The sequence below is a fragment of the Rhinopithecus bieti genome, unplaced genomic scaffold (assembly GCF_001698545.2).
Source record: "Rhinopithecus bieti isolate Rb0 unplaced genomic scaffold, ASM169854v2 scaffold_9224, whole genome shotgun sequence".
Classification (NCBI taxonomy): Eukaryota; Metazoa; Chordata; class Mammalia; order Primates; family Cercopithecidae; genus Rhinopithecus; species Rhinopithecus bieti.
The window spans coordinates 141,704-153,253 of NW_016806003.1; the positions used below are offsets into that span (position 1 = coordinate 141,704).

Genomic DNA, 11,550 nt, shown 5'->3' on the forward strand with positions numbered 1-11,550 from the left:
GGGTTATTAATATGTTAATTGCTTAAACATGGTTCACAGGTAGTCTCCAAAGTTTCAAATCTGAGTTTACTAAAAAATAGAATCTTTAAAATAAAATCATATAATTTTTGTTATGAATACCTAGAATTAGAAAATTGGGAAATATTTGAAACATGAATAATTGAAAGATGTTCTTAAAATTGATCCCCAGATGTCTTTTTAACATCATTGAGATGAAAGCCCTTTATATTATTGTGAAAGTAGGAGTTACTGACAGGTATCTGGAATATTAAATTTTAAACTAAATTTTCTCTATAATTAGAAATTTGTCACTTGGTTCAAATATGGTTTTAAAAAAAGCAATGAAACTAATTGCTATTTCACAGTAATTGTAAGTGCTGTATTTTCCTTTCAAAAAATTATATTAATAGTAACAATAACCATGGTTCTTAAGGTAAGTTTAAGAAAAAATAATCTGCATAAGTATGTGTGCATCTGTGTATGTTTGTATGGAAATACAATAGAGGCAAAAAATGCTATGCCACAAGTAGTTTCTATACCGTCCTATGCACCCCACCCCAACATTGTGGGTTTTGAGCCAATTAGAATTCTGTAAGCCTTGAACTATATGTGTTTTCAATGATTAGCATAGCAAAACAGTAACACAGATTTTCCAGTAATTTTCAAATTTAAAGATTACAGAGCATGTGAATAATTTACTGCACGTTAAGTGTATTGACTAATTGATCTAAAATAAAATATTCACAAATGGATAAAGCATTTCAGAATTAAGTACATCTAGGCAAAGGACCTCTTTGTAGGAAAAAATTTTGACTAAATGGAATATTTAAAATAATTATTTTTTTCAATGATTATGATGTCAAACCTACAAACTTAAATATACCTAAAATTTTTACATGCCTAATTGATGGGGCTACAAGGATTACTTTATAATGTTTTTTAAAAGGATCATCTAGTAAGAGATTCTTGCTATGTGATTAAATAATAGTTGTAATATTTTCATGTTGGAAGTTTGTGCTTTGTTCCTGATCCTGACTTTTATAATGTTTTCTTTTGCATTTTATAATTTTATGTTATTTCTCTAGTTTTGCTTATTAGCTTCTACAGTATAAGCATCTTTTAATGAAACTCACAAAATCAATTTTACAGTATCAGGTGTTACAGTATTAGAACAAATATAGGTATTTGCTTGAACTAAGTAGTATGTGTCATTTTACAGTCTGATAAATTTGAAGTCAATCTGGGCAAGATTCTAGAGTGATTTACCAGAAGAATTGCTTTTGGATTAAAAGAAAAAGAACCTATCATTGTTATAAATAAGAGTAGGATCACTAATTAACAGTTGTAATTTCTTTTTTTGTTGTTGTTCTTTTAGATAGCATTGATAGACTGGTAGAGTAGATAGATTTTGCCAAGGATTCTCCTTATATTCTTGTGACTTAGAAATATAAGTGGCGTTCCCATGTAGTGTTGATGATTGATGTCTTCTCGAGGGTGTTTCTAATGGCAGACTATACAGGTCTATGCCTGGGCTTGTCCTGCTCAACATTTTATGTGCATGACTTGAATACTTAGAAGAAGAGGTTTATCAGATTTCTAGATGACAAAGTCAGAGAGATAGTAAACGTGTTGGGTCACAGGAACAGAATCACTATTCAATGTAACCTTAACAAGCCAATGTAAAACATAAATTTGAACCCCAGCAAACACATCAGACAACAGCAACAAAATTACAAAGGGTAGAGTAAAATGACTTAGTAATAACATATGTAGAAAACAATTAAACAAGGTTTAGTTTATATTAAACTCAAATAGGAGTTTTAGAATGATGTAGCTGCCAAAACACAACAAAATACCCTCAACACAACCCCATCACTCTCACTATCATTAAAAACAGTAATTAAAACTGAATATGATATTTCCTTGAAATTATAGAAATGCACCATTTAGGATGAAGTAAGTCTTTGTCTATTTTTTAATTGTTTATAGAACAACTAGAGTACTAGTTGAGACTCAGCGAACTATGCTTTGAATGGCAGAGATTAACTGTAGAGTTTTGTGGAGATTAATCAAACTAGTGAGGGTATCAGAAATCATCTTATAAGAACTGTTTTCACTGCAAGCATAGAGTCTTGAGAAGAGGCCTGTTGTGTGTAAGATGATTTAGACTTAATCTGTATGGCCCCTACTGGTATTACTAGGAAAAATGGGTAGAATTCATGGGTGACAGATTTGAAATAATTTTAAATGAATCCAAGGATGAGTATTTGTGGAAAGACTTCTTTGGGACAGGTGTAGACTTTTCAAATCCTGGGCAGACATATCCAGAAGTCAGCAGTAGGTTATAGGAGATCAGAGTTGGAAACTTTTTTCTTGTAACTTAATCCAGGATCAGAACTGGCTATTTTGTTTCCCACATGTCTAATATGATTGCAGAATATAAGCTTGGTTAACTATCATTTGATGGAAAACTGGAAATAAGTCTTAGTTTTGTTTTAGAGTAGTCTTAAAACAGCAGTTCCTTATCTGGCAATGCCTGTCACACGGCAGAAGCTCCCTAAGCATACCTCTTTCATGGTCTAACCCTGTTTCTTTATCTGGTAACTTTAGAAGTCTGGTTTTTCTTAACTTCAGATCTACTAGACTTCCACATTCCTACTCACAAGCAAAGTGCTGTGGTAAGAAGAGCAGGTGGTAGATTTGAGTCCTTGCACCACCACTTAGTGTGTGATCTTGGATATTAAACTTTACCTCTGTTTTTTGATTCATACAATGAGGATCCTGTTAGTTGCTATATTCATAGGGTTCCAGTAAAGATAGAGCTGATACATATATGTCAACATACTTCCATTAATTATAGTACTTAATGGATTATTTAGTCACTAAGAATGCTAGGCGTAAAACTCTGTGCCACCATGAAAAAAGCTGTTTATAAGATTTATTTAAACATGGGTGTCTGTAGATAAAGACAGAGGGAAATGTTTAGATAATCATTGTTTTGGGAAGGGTGAGGTTAGGTTTTTAGAATTTTTATATTATGTGGATTTCTGTTTGTTCAAGTAATGAAGTTCTTGTGCAGTTGCAAAGTACTTAACAAATGAATGATGATGATCTTAGATCTGACTCCCTTCTAACTCTAACTTCCAGTATTACATTGTGTACTCCTAATTCTTATTTTTTTCTTTATTGTATGAAGTAAAAACTTAGGTAACATGAAAACCATGGAAAATGTTTGGAAGAATGTGCAGTCATCAGAATTCTCATACACCAGTTGTAAACTGGTACAACTCTTTTAGAAAAGTATTTGCTGTGTAGTACCAAAACTGAATATATCCATATCCTCTGATCCAGCAATTTTACTTTTAGGTATATACTCAACAGAAATGCATATATATTTGCTAGAGTGTTTCTGGCAGCACTATTTGTAATAGTCAAAACCTAGAAAGTACCCAGATGCCTACCACTAGTAGAATGAATAAATAACCTGTCTTGTACTCATTTAATAGACTACTATACTGCCCTGAAAATCATCTATCACTGTAACACATAGTACGGATGAATCTTTCAAACATAATGTTGAGCAAGAGAAGCCAGGCACAAAATAGAACATGCTGTATGATTATATTTACATAAAGTACAGAAATATTCAAAGCCCTCATCTCTGTTAGAAAATAGGATAGTGGTTATTTGGAGAGGCCAGTGACTAGAGAGGAGGGAGTGTGAGAATGAATTTTGGGGTAGTGATGTTCTGCTTCTTGATCTAGGTTGTACTTACATGGATTTGTTCAATTGTAAAATTCATTGAGTTGTACTTCTGTATTTTTCATATATGTACTTTTCTGTCTATATATAATACTTAAATACAAAACTTAAAAAATGCAAAAACATTTATGGGCTTCAGGCTGTAATAATCTGATGCAACTCATCTCTATTACAGAGTGCCCCTGTCTCAGTGGATAGGGTGTTTCAGTCACTGAGCCTGGGCATCTCTGTCTTAGACAAGGCATGACTGCATACTGCCAGCTGTTGGGTTCTGAGATTCCCCCTCGCCATTGAATTATGCTTACTCAACTTTTTCATTCCACATGGTGTCTCCGGACAGAGACTAAGATACTTGGTCAATTTTATTCTTTCTAATTACTGTAATATTTCAGTGGTGAGATCACTTCCAGGTCATTCTCACAAGTACTTGCAACCATTTCTTTTGTGGTAGAAAAAGAGCCTGTTGAATCTGGGGAAAAGAAATGGTAAAATTTACTCTGCATATTGTTGAGATGATAACTTTCTGTTTTTTTTTAGTAGAGATGGGATTTCACCATGTTGGCCAGACTGGTCTTGAACTCCTGACCTCAGGCAATCCGCCCACCTTGGCCTCCCAAAGTGCTGGGATTACAGGTGTGAGCCACCATGCCCAGTGGAGATCATAATTTTTATCTTCATTACTTGGAGAAATCATTTTCCATTTATGGGCCTCTGTTTTGTCATCTATAAAATTGTGAATTAATATTGAAGAAAACTATGAATTTACCGAATGAATACATTATTTACTGAATTTAATGGTTGAATCTAATGGTTGAACCTATTATAAAGTTTTTTGGTTCTGCTTATTTTCTTATTTCCTTGGTGTTTATGTAGCTGAGAGGCCAGTACAGAAAAACATCATTATTTGAGTTACAGTTTCTTTTAAAAACATTAATTGTATTCTCCTGTTACAGGTATTAAGAAATGGAGAGAAAAATAAGCAGAATTCATCTTGCTTCTGAACCCAATATAGCTCATTTTCTACAAGTATCTTGGGAGAAAACACTGGAATCTGGTTTTGTTATTACATTTACTGATGGTCATTCAGCGTGGACTGGGACAGGTAATATTAAAACAAAGTTTTAAAATAAAATTTGAGTGTGGTATTCTTCAGTCCTCAGGGATACTTCTCCAATAGATATTGGGTAAGATACGAATTTTACTTGCTATTGCTGTCAAATTTATATACAGGTTTGTAATATTTAATGCCATTTTCTATAATTGATAGTAATAGAAAAACAAGAATGTGTCCCAGAAAATTCTGGTTACCATTTGAATCTTAGTAACTTGGATTTGTTCAGAGTTTTAAAATGATCTTTTTATAGAAAATATAAATAGTACTTTCTAAATATATCTTTTCTGAGGATCCCAGGGAAGAAGTCTGGGGCAGAGGAAGGAGATTGGTTAGGTAAATGGGTTTGTGTTGCCTTGGGGCAATGGAGTAGTGGTAGGTTATTTATTTATTTGTTTTCCCCAATGAACATGTATTACATTTGTAACAAAACAGGATCAGAGCCTAAAAATTTGTAATGCAAGGTTCACACCCATATTTAGGATCTTGGCTATGCTTTTAGGAAATACGTTTTTTATTTTTTAACTCTTTGGTGATAGTATTTTAAAAATGCTAATGACCATCAAATCATGTATGGAACATGATGGATATAAAATAAAAGTATTTAGAATTATATTTTCCTTATATAGGAAGTTTTAATACTCTTCTAAAGTATCTTATTGAAAGATTTAAAGAACTATTTTTATAATTATGCAAAAGTCTTTTCTAGAGTTATGTTGTGAACAATGTTTTCTGTACGATAATTTTTTCATGTTAATTTGTATACTATTTATATCTTCTGTTAAGTTTAGAAATATTTCTCTAGAATTTGTTACCATGATTATTATATATCGTCTTTAAAATTACATTGTAAAATTTTGTTTCTTTCTTGAGCATCATGAATTCTGTTATACAACACAGTCAAATTGAATTTATACTTACAGAGTTTCAAAAAAATTGTCTTTTTTGACACAGAACAAGTAATGTTGATGTAGGAATTTCTGTAAAATAAAGAATTTTCAGGGGTAATATTTGCAGTACTTATTATGATATCTATTTAAGCTACACATTTCTCTGTAAGAGAAATCAGAAATCAGGTTGGTGGTTGCAGTTCAAGAGTAGAAGATTGGTCAGCTTAATTTTATGTATGCCAATTCAGAAGACAATATTTCTTGTTTTAGGGTGGAGGATATATAAGGCTAAAGACCAGGGCAATAGATTAATGCTGGTCATCTGGGTGAGAAGCGCAGTTCTAACAACACAGCTTGGAAGCAAGTCCTAGGGGAAGTGGTTGCTTGTATGTAAGGAATACTGTATTTATAACTTTAGATATTTCTAATTGGCCAATGGCATATTCTGTATATTAAGTTATTGTCAGACAGATGACCTTAAAGTGTTTCAGGAGCCTTAATTATCAAAGGAAGAGACTGAATTCTAATCTAGTCCATAAGCCTCATTCACCAAGACAAAAATCAATGATAATATGTTATTTGACATTTTTTATCACTAAGTATTAGGGGGAAAAAGAGCACTTCATTAACTCTTATCCCTTAATTTAACCAGAAATGTAAGTTGATCTTAAATTTATGGAACATTTCATTTATATCATACAAATTGTGCTGGCATCATTCTTAATAATATTAACATGAATTATTGTTTCACTAGACAGTACAGATCTATATTGATCGTCCTAAGAGACACAGTTGGTTTGTCAACACTCTACGCAATTATCTAGACCAGTACCTACGAAATACGTTCTCAATGAATACTTTTTTGATTGAAAGAATGAAAGGATGTCTCAAATATATAAAACTGGTCTGAGAAAAAAGAAAATAAATTGTTCATTTTAGAGTTAGCATGTTTTTGAATGAAAACTCCAGTTTTATATTTACTTATTGTTGACATTTATCGTAACTGCAGTATATTCTACCATTTATTTTTTAGCTAATGGAATTTAGAGTGACAAACTGTGATATCAAACTTATGTATTCTCTGGTAGATTGTTAACATTTTGGCTTCCTGTACCAAACAAGCTTGAAAACAGAAAATTTTATAGTATACTATGTGGTCATTTTATTTTCAAAAATATCTAATAATGTTTAAATCTCTCAAGTGTTTTATGCTTTTATTCATTTCTATTTTCTTGTTTACATATCAGGGACAAAATAGGAAATCAAATAATATAACACCGTGCCCATGTTTAGTTAAGGCTTATTCCGTAAATGTGATCTGGTACTTTACATGTAGACAATAAAATCACTGAGGACATTGAAACAATTAAATAATTGAAACGTGGAAATTGATTTCCTTCCTATACCTCATCCTGTTTTTTTTGTTCAACATTTTGATTGCTGCAACCTTCAATTTGGACAACTTTTTTTCTCTTTTCATTTGAGTGAAATTAAAAGGATGTAAGTTTCCTTTTAATCTCCTCCACACTAAACTCACTGATTTCCATTAGCAATGTTTTATCTAGTGAATGTTTTTGAGGTCCAATTATCTAATTATCATGTGGTCTATGATCACATCAGTATTACAGGGGGTTATATCACAGGGTTAAGTCACAAAGTGGGTTAATGATTGATGACTGTGACTTTTATAAGAATTCCTATTGGCAGTGGGAAACTTGTATCACCCATCGCTGGAGTAGTTTGAAGTTTATTAAAGAGTAAATTAAACTTTACTAATTGTTTTATTATCCACTAACTAGATCCATTTATAATTATCTTAAGCATTAATAGTTTTTGACCTATATGGAAATAATGACAGAACTCAGTGGAAAGAGGATTTTAATAAATCAAGCAATGAAATGGGTTTATGATGCAATACCAACTGGAATCCTAATGATATGGTAAGACTGTATGTCTTCTGAGCTCCAGTACAAGCTTAGGATGTGTGCAGGCTTTTGGTTAGTTATATGTAGGTATCTGAAGGAAAAAAATCCTCTGTCCTCACTTACATCTTCATCTAACTGTAAACACTGCAAAAGTGATGCTTTTCAGTGTCAAAGTGAGTCTCAGTCTGACTCCTACTAGTCTGAGAATGGTTCCTTGTTTTTTGGTCATGTTGCCCTGCTCATGTTTTATGCCTTATTATGTGGTTCAGATGCATTCTTGCTGAATTTTATTATTTCTATTGCTTTTATTCTTGGTCACTGAAGTTTTAGAGCATCGAGTGCTTACAGCTGTACTTTTTCCAGATGTTCTTGGCACGGAATTCAAAACTGGTGACCAGATTGGTTTTTCAGGATTAAAGCCCTATGTAGGCAGTCAGATTTCCACATTTACTTTTATAGGAAATTTTCAAGTACATTTTTGAACAAATACCTGTTTTATATAATTTCCTTTCATATGTTTTTTCTCCTTCAAAAATTAAATATTCCATAATCAGCACAGTATTCATTGGGAGAGGAAAACAAGAGGATATCTAGGATGATAACTGACAAGATATCTAAAATGTTACCTAAGATATTAGCACTTGAATTTGAGCTCCATAGGCTAGCATTTTTGGAATGAATGAATGAATGAATGATTACATATTTTCAGACAGGTATCTTTTCATTTTAATGAAATTTAGAATACTTTTAACTAGATTGCTTTTAAACTAGTTGTTCTCTATTTTCTTTGTGTTTTCTTCAAGTTTTTCTATGACTGCATTAAAGATGGCATCTGCAAATTTATTTGCTATTTCTCTGTGGAAATAACTGTTCTTCCTAGGTATTGGTGAGTTAAAGTTAGGTACTTTTTAACATAAATGCAAACACAAAATATGAAATTATTTCTTTAAATAGGAAGCATTTATCTCTTATTTTGTTTTTTTAGAGAGCTACTAGGGCTTTGAAATAGGTTTGATAGGATGTCATATTAAATGTGTCTGCTTCCATAGAGAAAAGTGAAGTGTTTTAGAAAGCTGTTATAATATGAATATAAGCTATTTTTATTCTTACCTTGTTCCAACGTTGTGTGAAGTGTGAGATCGTATTTTTTATCAAAACTTGTTATCAAAAATTGATCATATAAAATATGTTGGTACCTTTCAAGACTCCCTTTTTCATTGACTGTCATGGGTCTTCCAGAGACTTGATAGCATAGACACCAAAGGTATGAAAATGTGTCTTCCATTTTAGGGATTCTTTAATCATGATTTCCTTATATTCTGTAATTTTTTGTACTAATATTGTTTTTGAAAATTATGAATGGAAATAATTTATCCAATGTTTCATATCTCTGCTTCACCTCAAAATAAAACATCCAGAGAGACATGAGTATTAATCCTAGCTTTACCAGTTACCTACTACATCACCCTAAACTATTACTTGATCTCTGTGAGCCTCAGTTTTCTCTTTTGCAAAATGAAAATAATATCTGTTTTTCAGTTTTATAAGGAATTAAAATAGATAAGTGTAATGCATAAGTATGAAATTATACAACCATATGGGACTTTTATTATTACTGTGATAGCCTAAATTAACACAGGAAACCATCCAACCACACACACATTCCAACAAATATGAGATTAAATCTTGTAATTTTAAAAACAAACAAATATGCAGACCCATTGCTACTTTTGAGTGTAAGAAGGGGAAAACCTCAGATGCCATGTTTGAGGAGATATTTCAAAACCAAAGTAATTGATGGGAATTAAAGCTTACCTGTACATTCATGGAATATCTGAACTAGATACACGTCTAGATGACAGTGAGTATAATGTTTGAGTGAAGTGGAATGTTGAGGCTTCAGACCTCTTATGGAATTGGAGTTGAGCTCTCAGTATAAAGAAAGGAACCTGGAAAAATATACTGTTAATAAAATAATCTTATAAAAAGACTACTACTCTCTGTCCTGAGGATGCAGCATAAAAATAGAACAGTCCCTAAGGACTACGAGTGAATAAAAGTCTCAAGAAAAATCAGAACCCTAAACCTGTGTTATGTGTGTATGCGAGGTTTAAAATGGAAAACTTTGCCTCAAGTGTAAAAATCAAGGTGAGAAATTAACTTTCAAAACTAGTCTCGAACTGATGAAACTTGTAATGACCCCCAGAAAGGCAAACCAGCAACCTTCATTTAAGACCACTTCTTCCCAGAACACTTGCCACTTTGGCTAGAGGCGAGCCGTACTCAAATGTTACAAAGCATGAAAGGAAAAGAAGTAAAACAAGAATTTTTCCACAGATAGAAGAAACATAATTTATACTCCAGGAGCCACACATAAATACAGAAATGAAAGAGATCTTAAAATACGTTTATTTAAATATTTAAAAGAAGGGTAGGGTAGAACAGGATATAATGACAAAGGAACAAAGATAATACCTAGAATTGAAAATATGATTACTGAAACAAAAATCTCAATGATAGATAAAACATCAGCTTTAAAAATACCTAGATAAGAGAATTGGCAGCCAGATCTCTAGTATAGTATGTGTTGCAGAGGAGATGCTCAGTACATTTTAGTTTCCTTCCCATTCTTTCCTTATCATCTCCTTTCATCCGTATTTTCTGTTGTTGGCACATGATATGAGAATAATGAGCTCCACTTTTCCTTTTGTTTTACTCTGCTCATATGAGTGAGAAATACACTGTAGACTATTGAATCTTTGATGCAAGGAAGGAAGATGTTATAAAATACTGAGCTTATTATTCATTATAGGAAATTATCTGGCTTTGACCTAAGAGCAGGTACACAAAGTGGAAGTTTCTCTAATAACTTACAATGTGTTTCATCTGAGGACAGAGAAAGAATGTCAAGGGTTTAATGTATTTCACATGAGTTGTGAGTCTAAATTAATGCATTTCTTAAAATTGCTAGCTCAGTAAAAGGAATAATTTGATTTAAAATGTGTAGTATAGGGATTGATTTTACTTGTTTAAATTTCTGTTACATGTGATAAATTAGTACTAACAGATAAACTATTATTTTCTCATGTGTAGTCGTTTACTTTTAATTTTAAAACTTTTGTTAATATTTCCCATAGTTTCTGAATCAGACATTTCCCAAGAAGCTGATGACATGGCAATGGAAAAAGGGAAATATGTTGATGAACTGAGAAAAGCATTGGTGTCAGGAGCAGGACCAGCTGATGTATACACATTTAATTTTTCTAAAGAGTCTTGTTATTTCTTCTTTGAGAAAACCTGAAAGATGTTTCAGTAAGTAAAACTTTCCAAAATGTTACATAGTAAAATGTCAGAGCACTTATTGAGGGATTATATTTAAATTTAAGTAACTACTATATTATTCCCAGAACACCTCAGAAGCAAAAGCTTGAAAAGTACTTGGTTTCCGAATTGGAAGAGACTTCAAAGCTAAAGTCATTAAATATATTAATGAATCACGAAAATAATTATTGGAAAATATATTTAGTTTTAATGCTTGAAAATTTTAAAGTATTACAGAGTTAATAATAATCTTGGAAAAGGTGGGATCAGAATTTTTAGCCATTATGACAGGTCTTATTGAAATGTTTTGTGAAATATTGATTTTAAGAAATAAAATATATCTTTGAATATCGAATATTATGACTTATTTTCTACTTTATTAGAGTGTATTTGAAATTTAAAAATACATAGTAAGGATTAAGGATACTTTATTTATTTTGTCAGATTTAAAAATATTAAAATAGAAATAATTTGCAGCCTAAGCTTTGCAGACAAGAGTATCTGCTACTTATTCTGCTCAGTTCCTGCACCAATTCAGATC

General features: G+C 31.9%; 1 long non-coding RNA gene across 1 annotated transcript in view; it reads left to right on the plus strand.

The window, feature by feature from the left end:
* Positions 1-11,028, plus strand: part of LOC108531142 (uncharacterized) — a 37,432-nt gene extending 26,404 nt beyond the window's left edge. The window contains exons 2-3 of the long non-coding RNA XR_001886071.1: positions 4,716-4,864; positions 10,826-11,028. This is a non-coding gene — a long non-coding RNA (uncharacterized LOC108531142). The remainder of the gene's footprint in view (positions 1-4,715; positions 4,865-10,825) is intronic.
* The last annotated feature ends 522 nt before the right edge of the window (positions 11,029-11,550 follow it).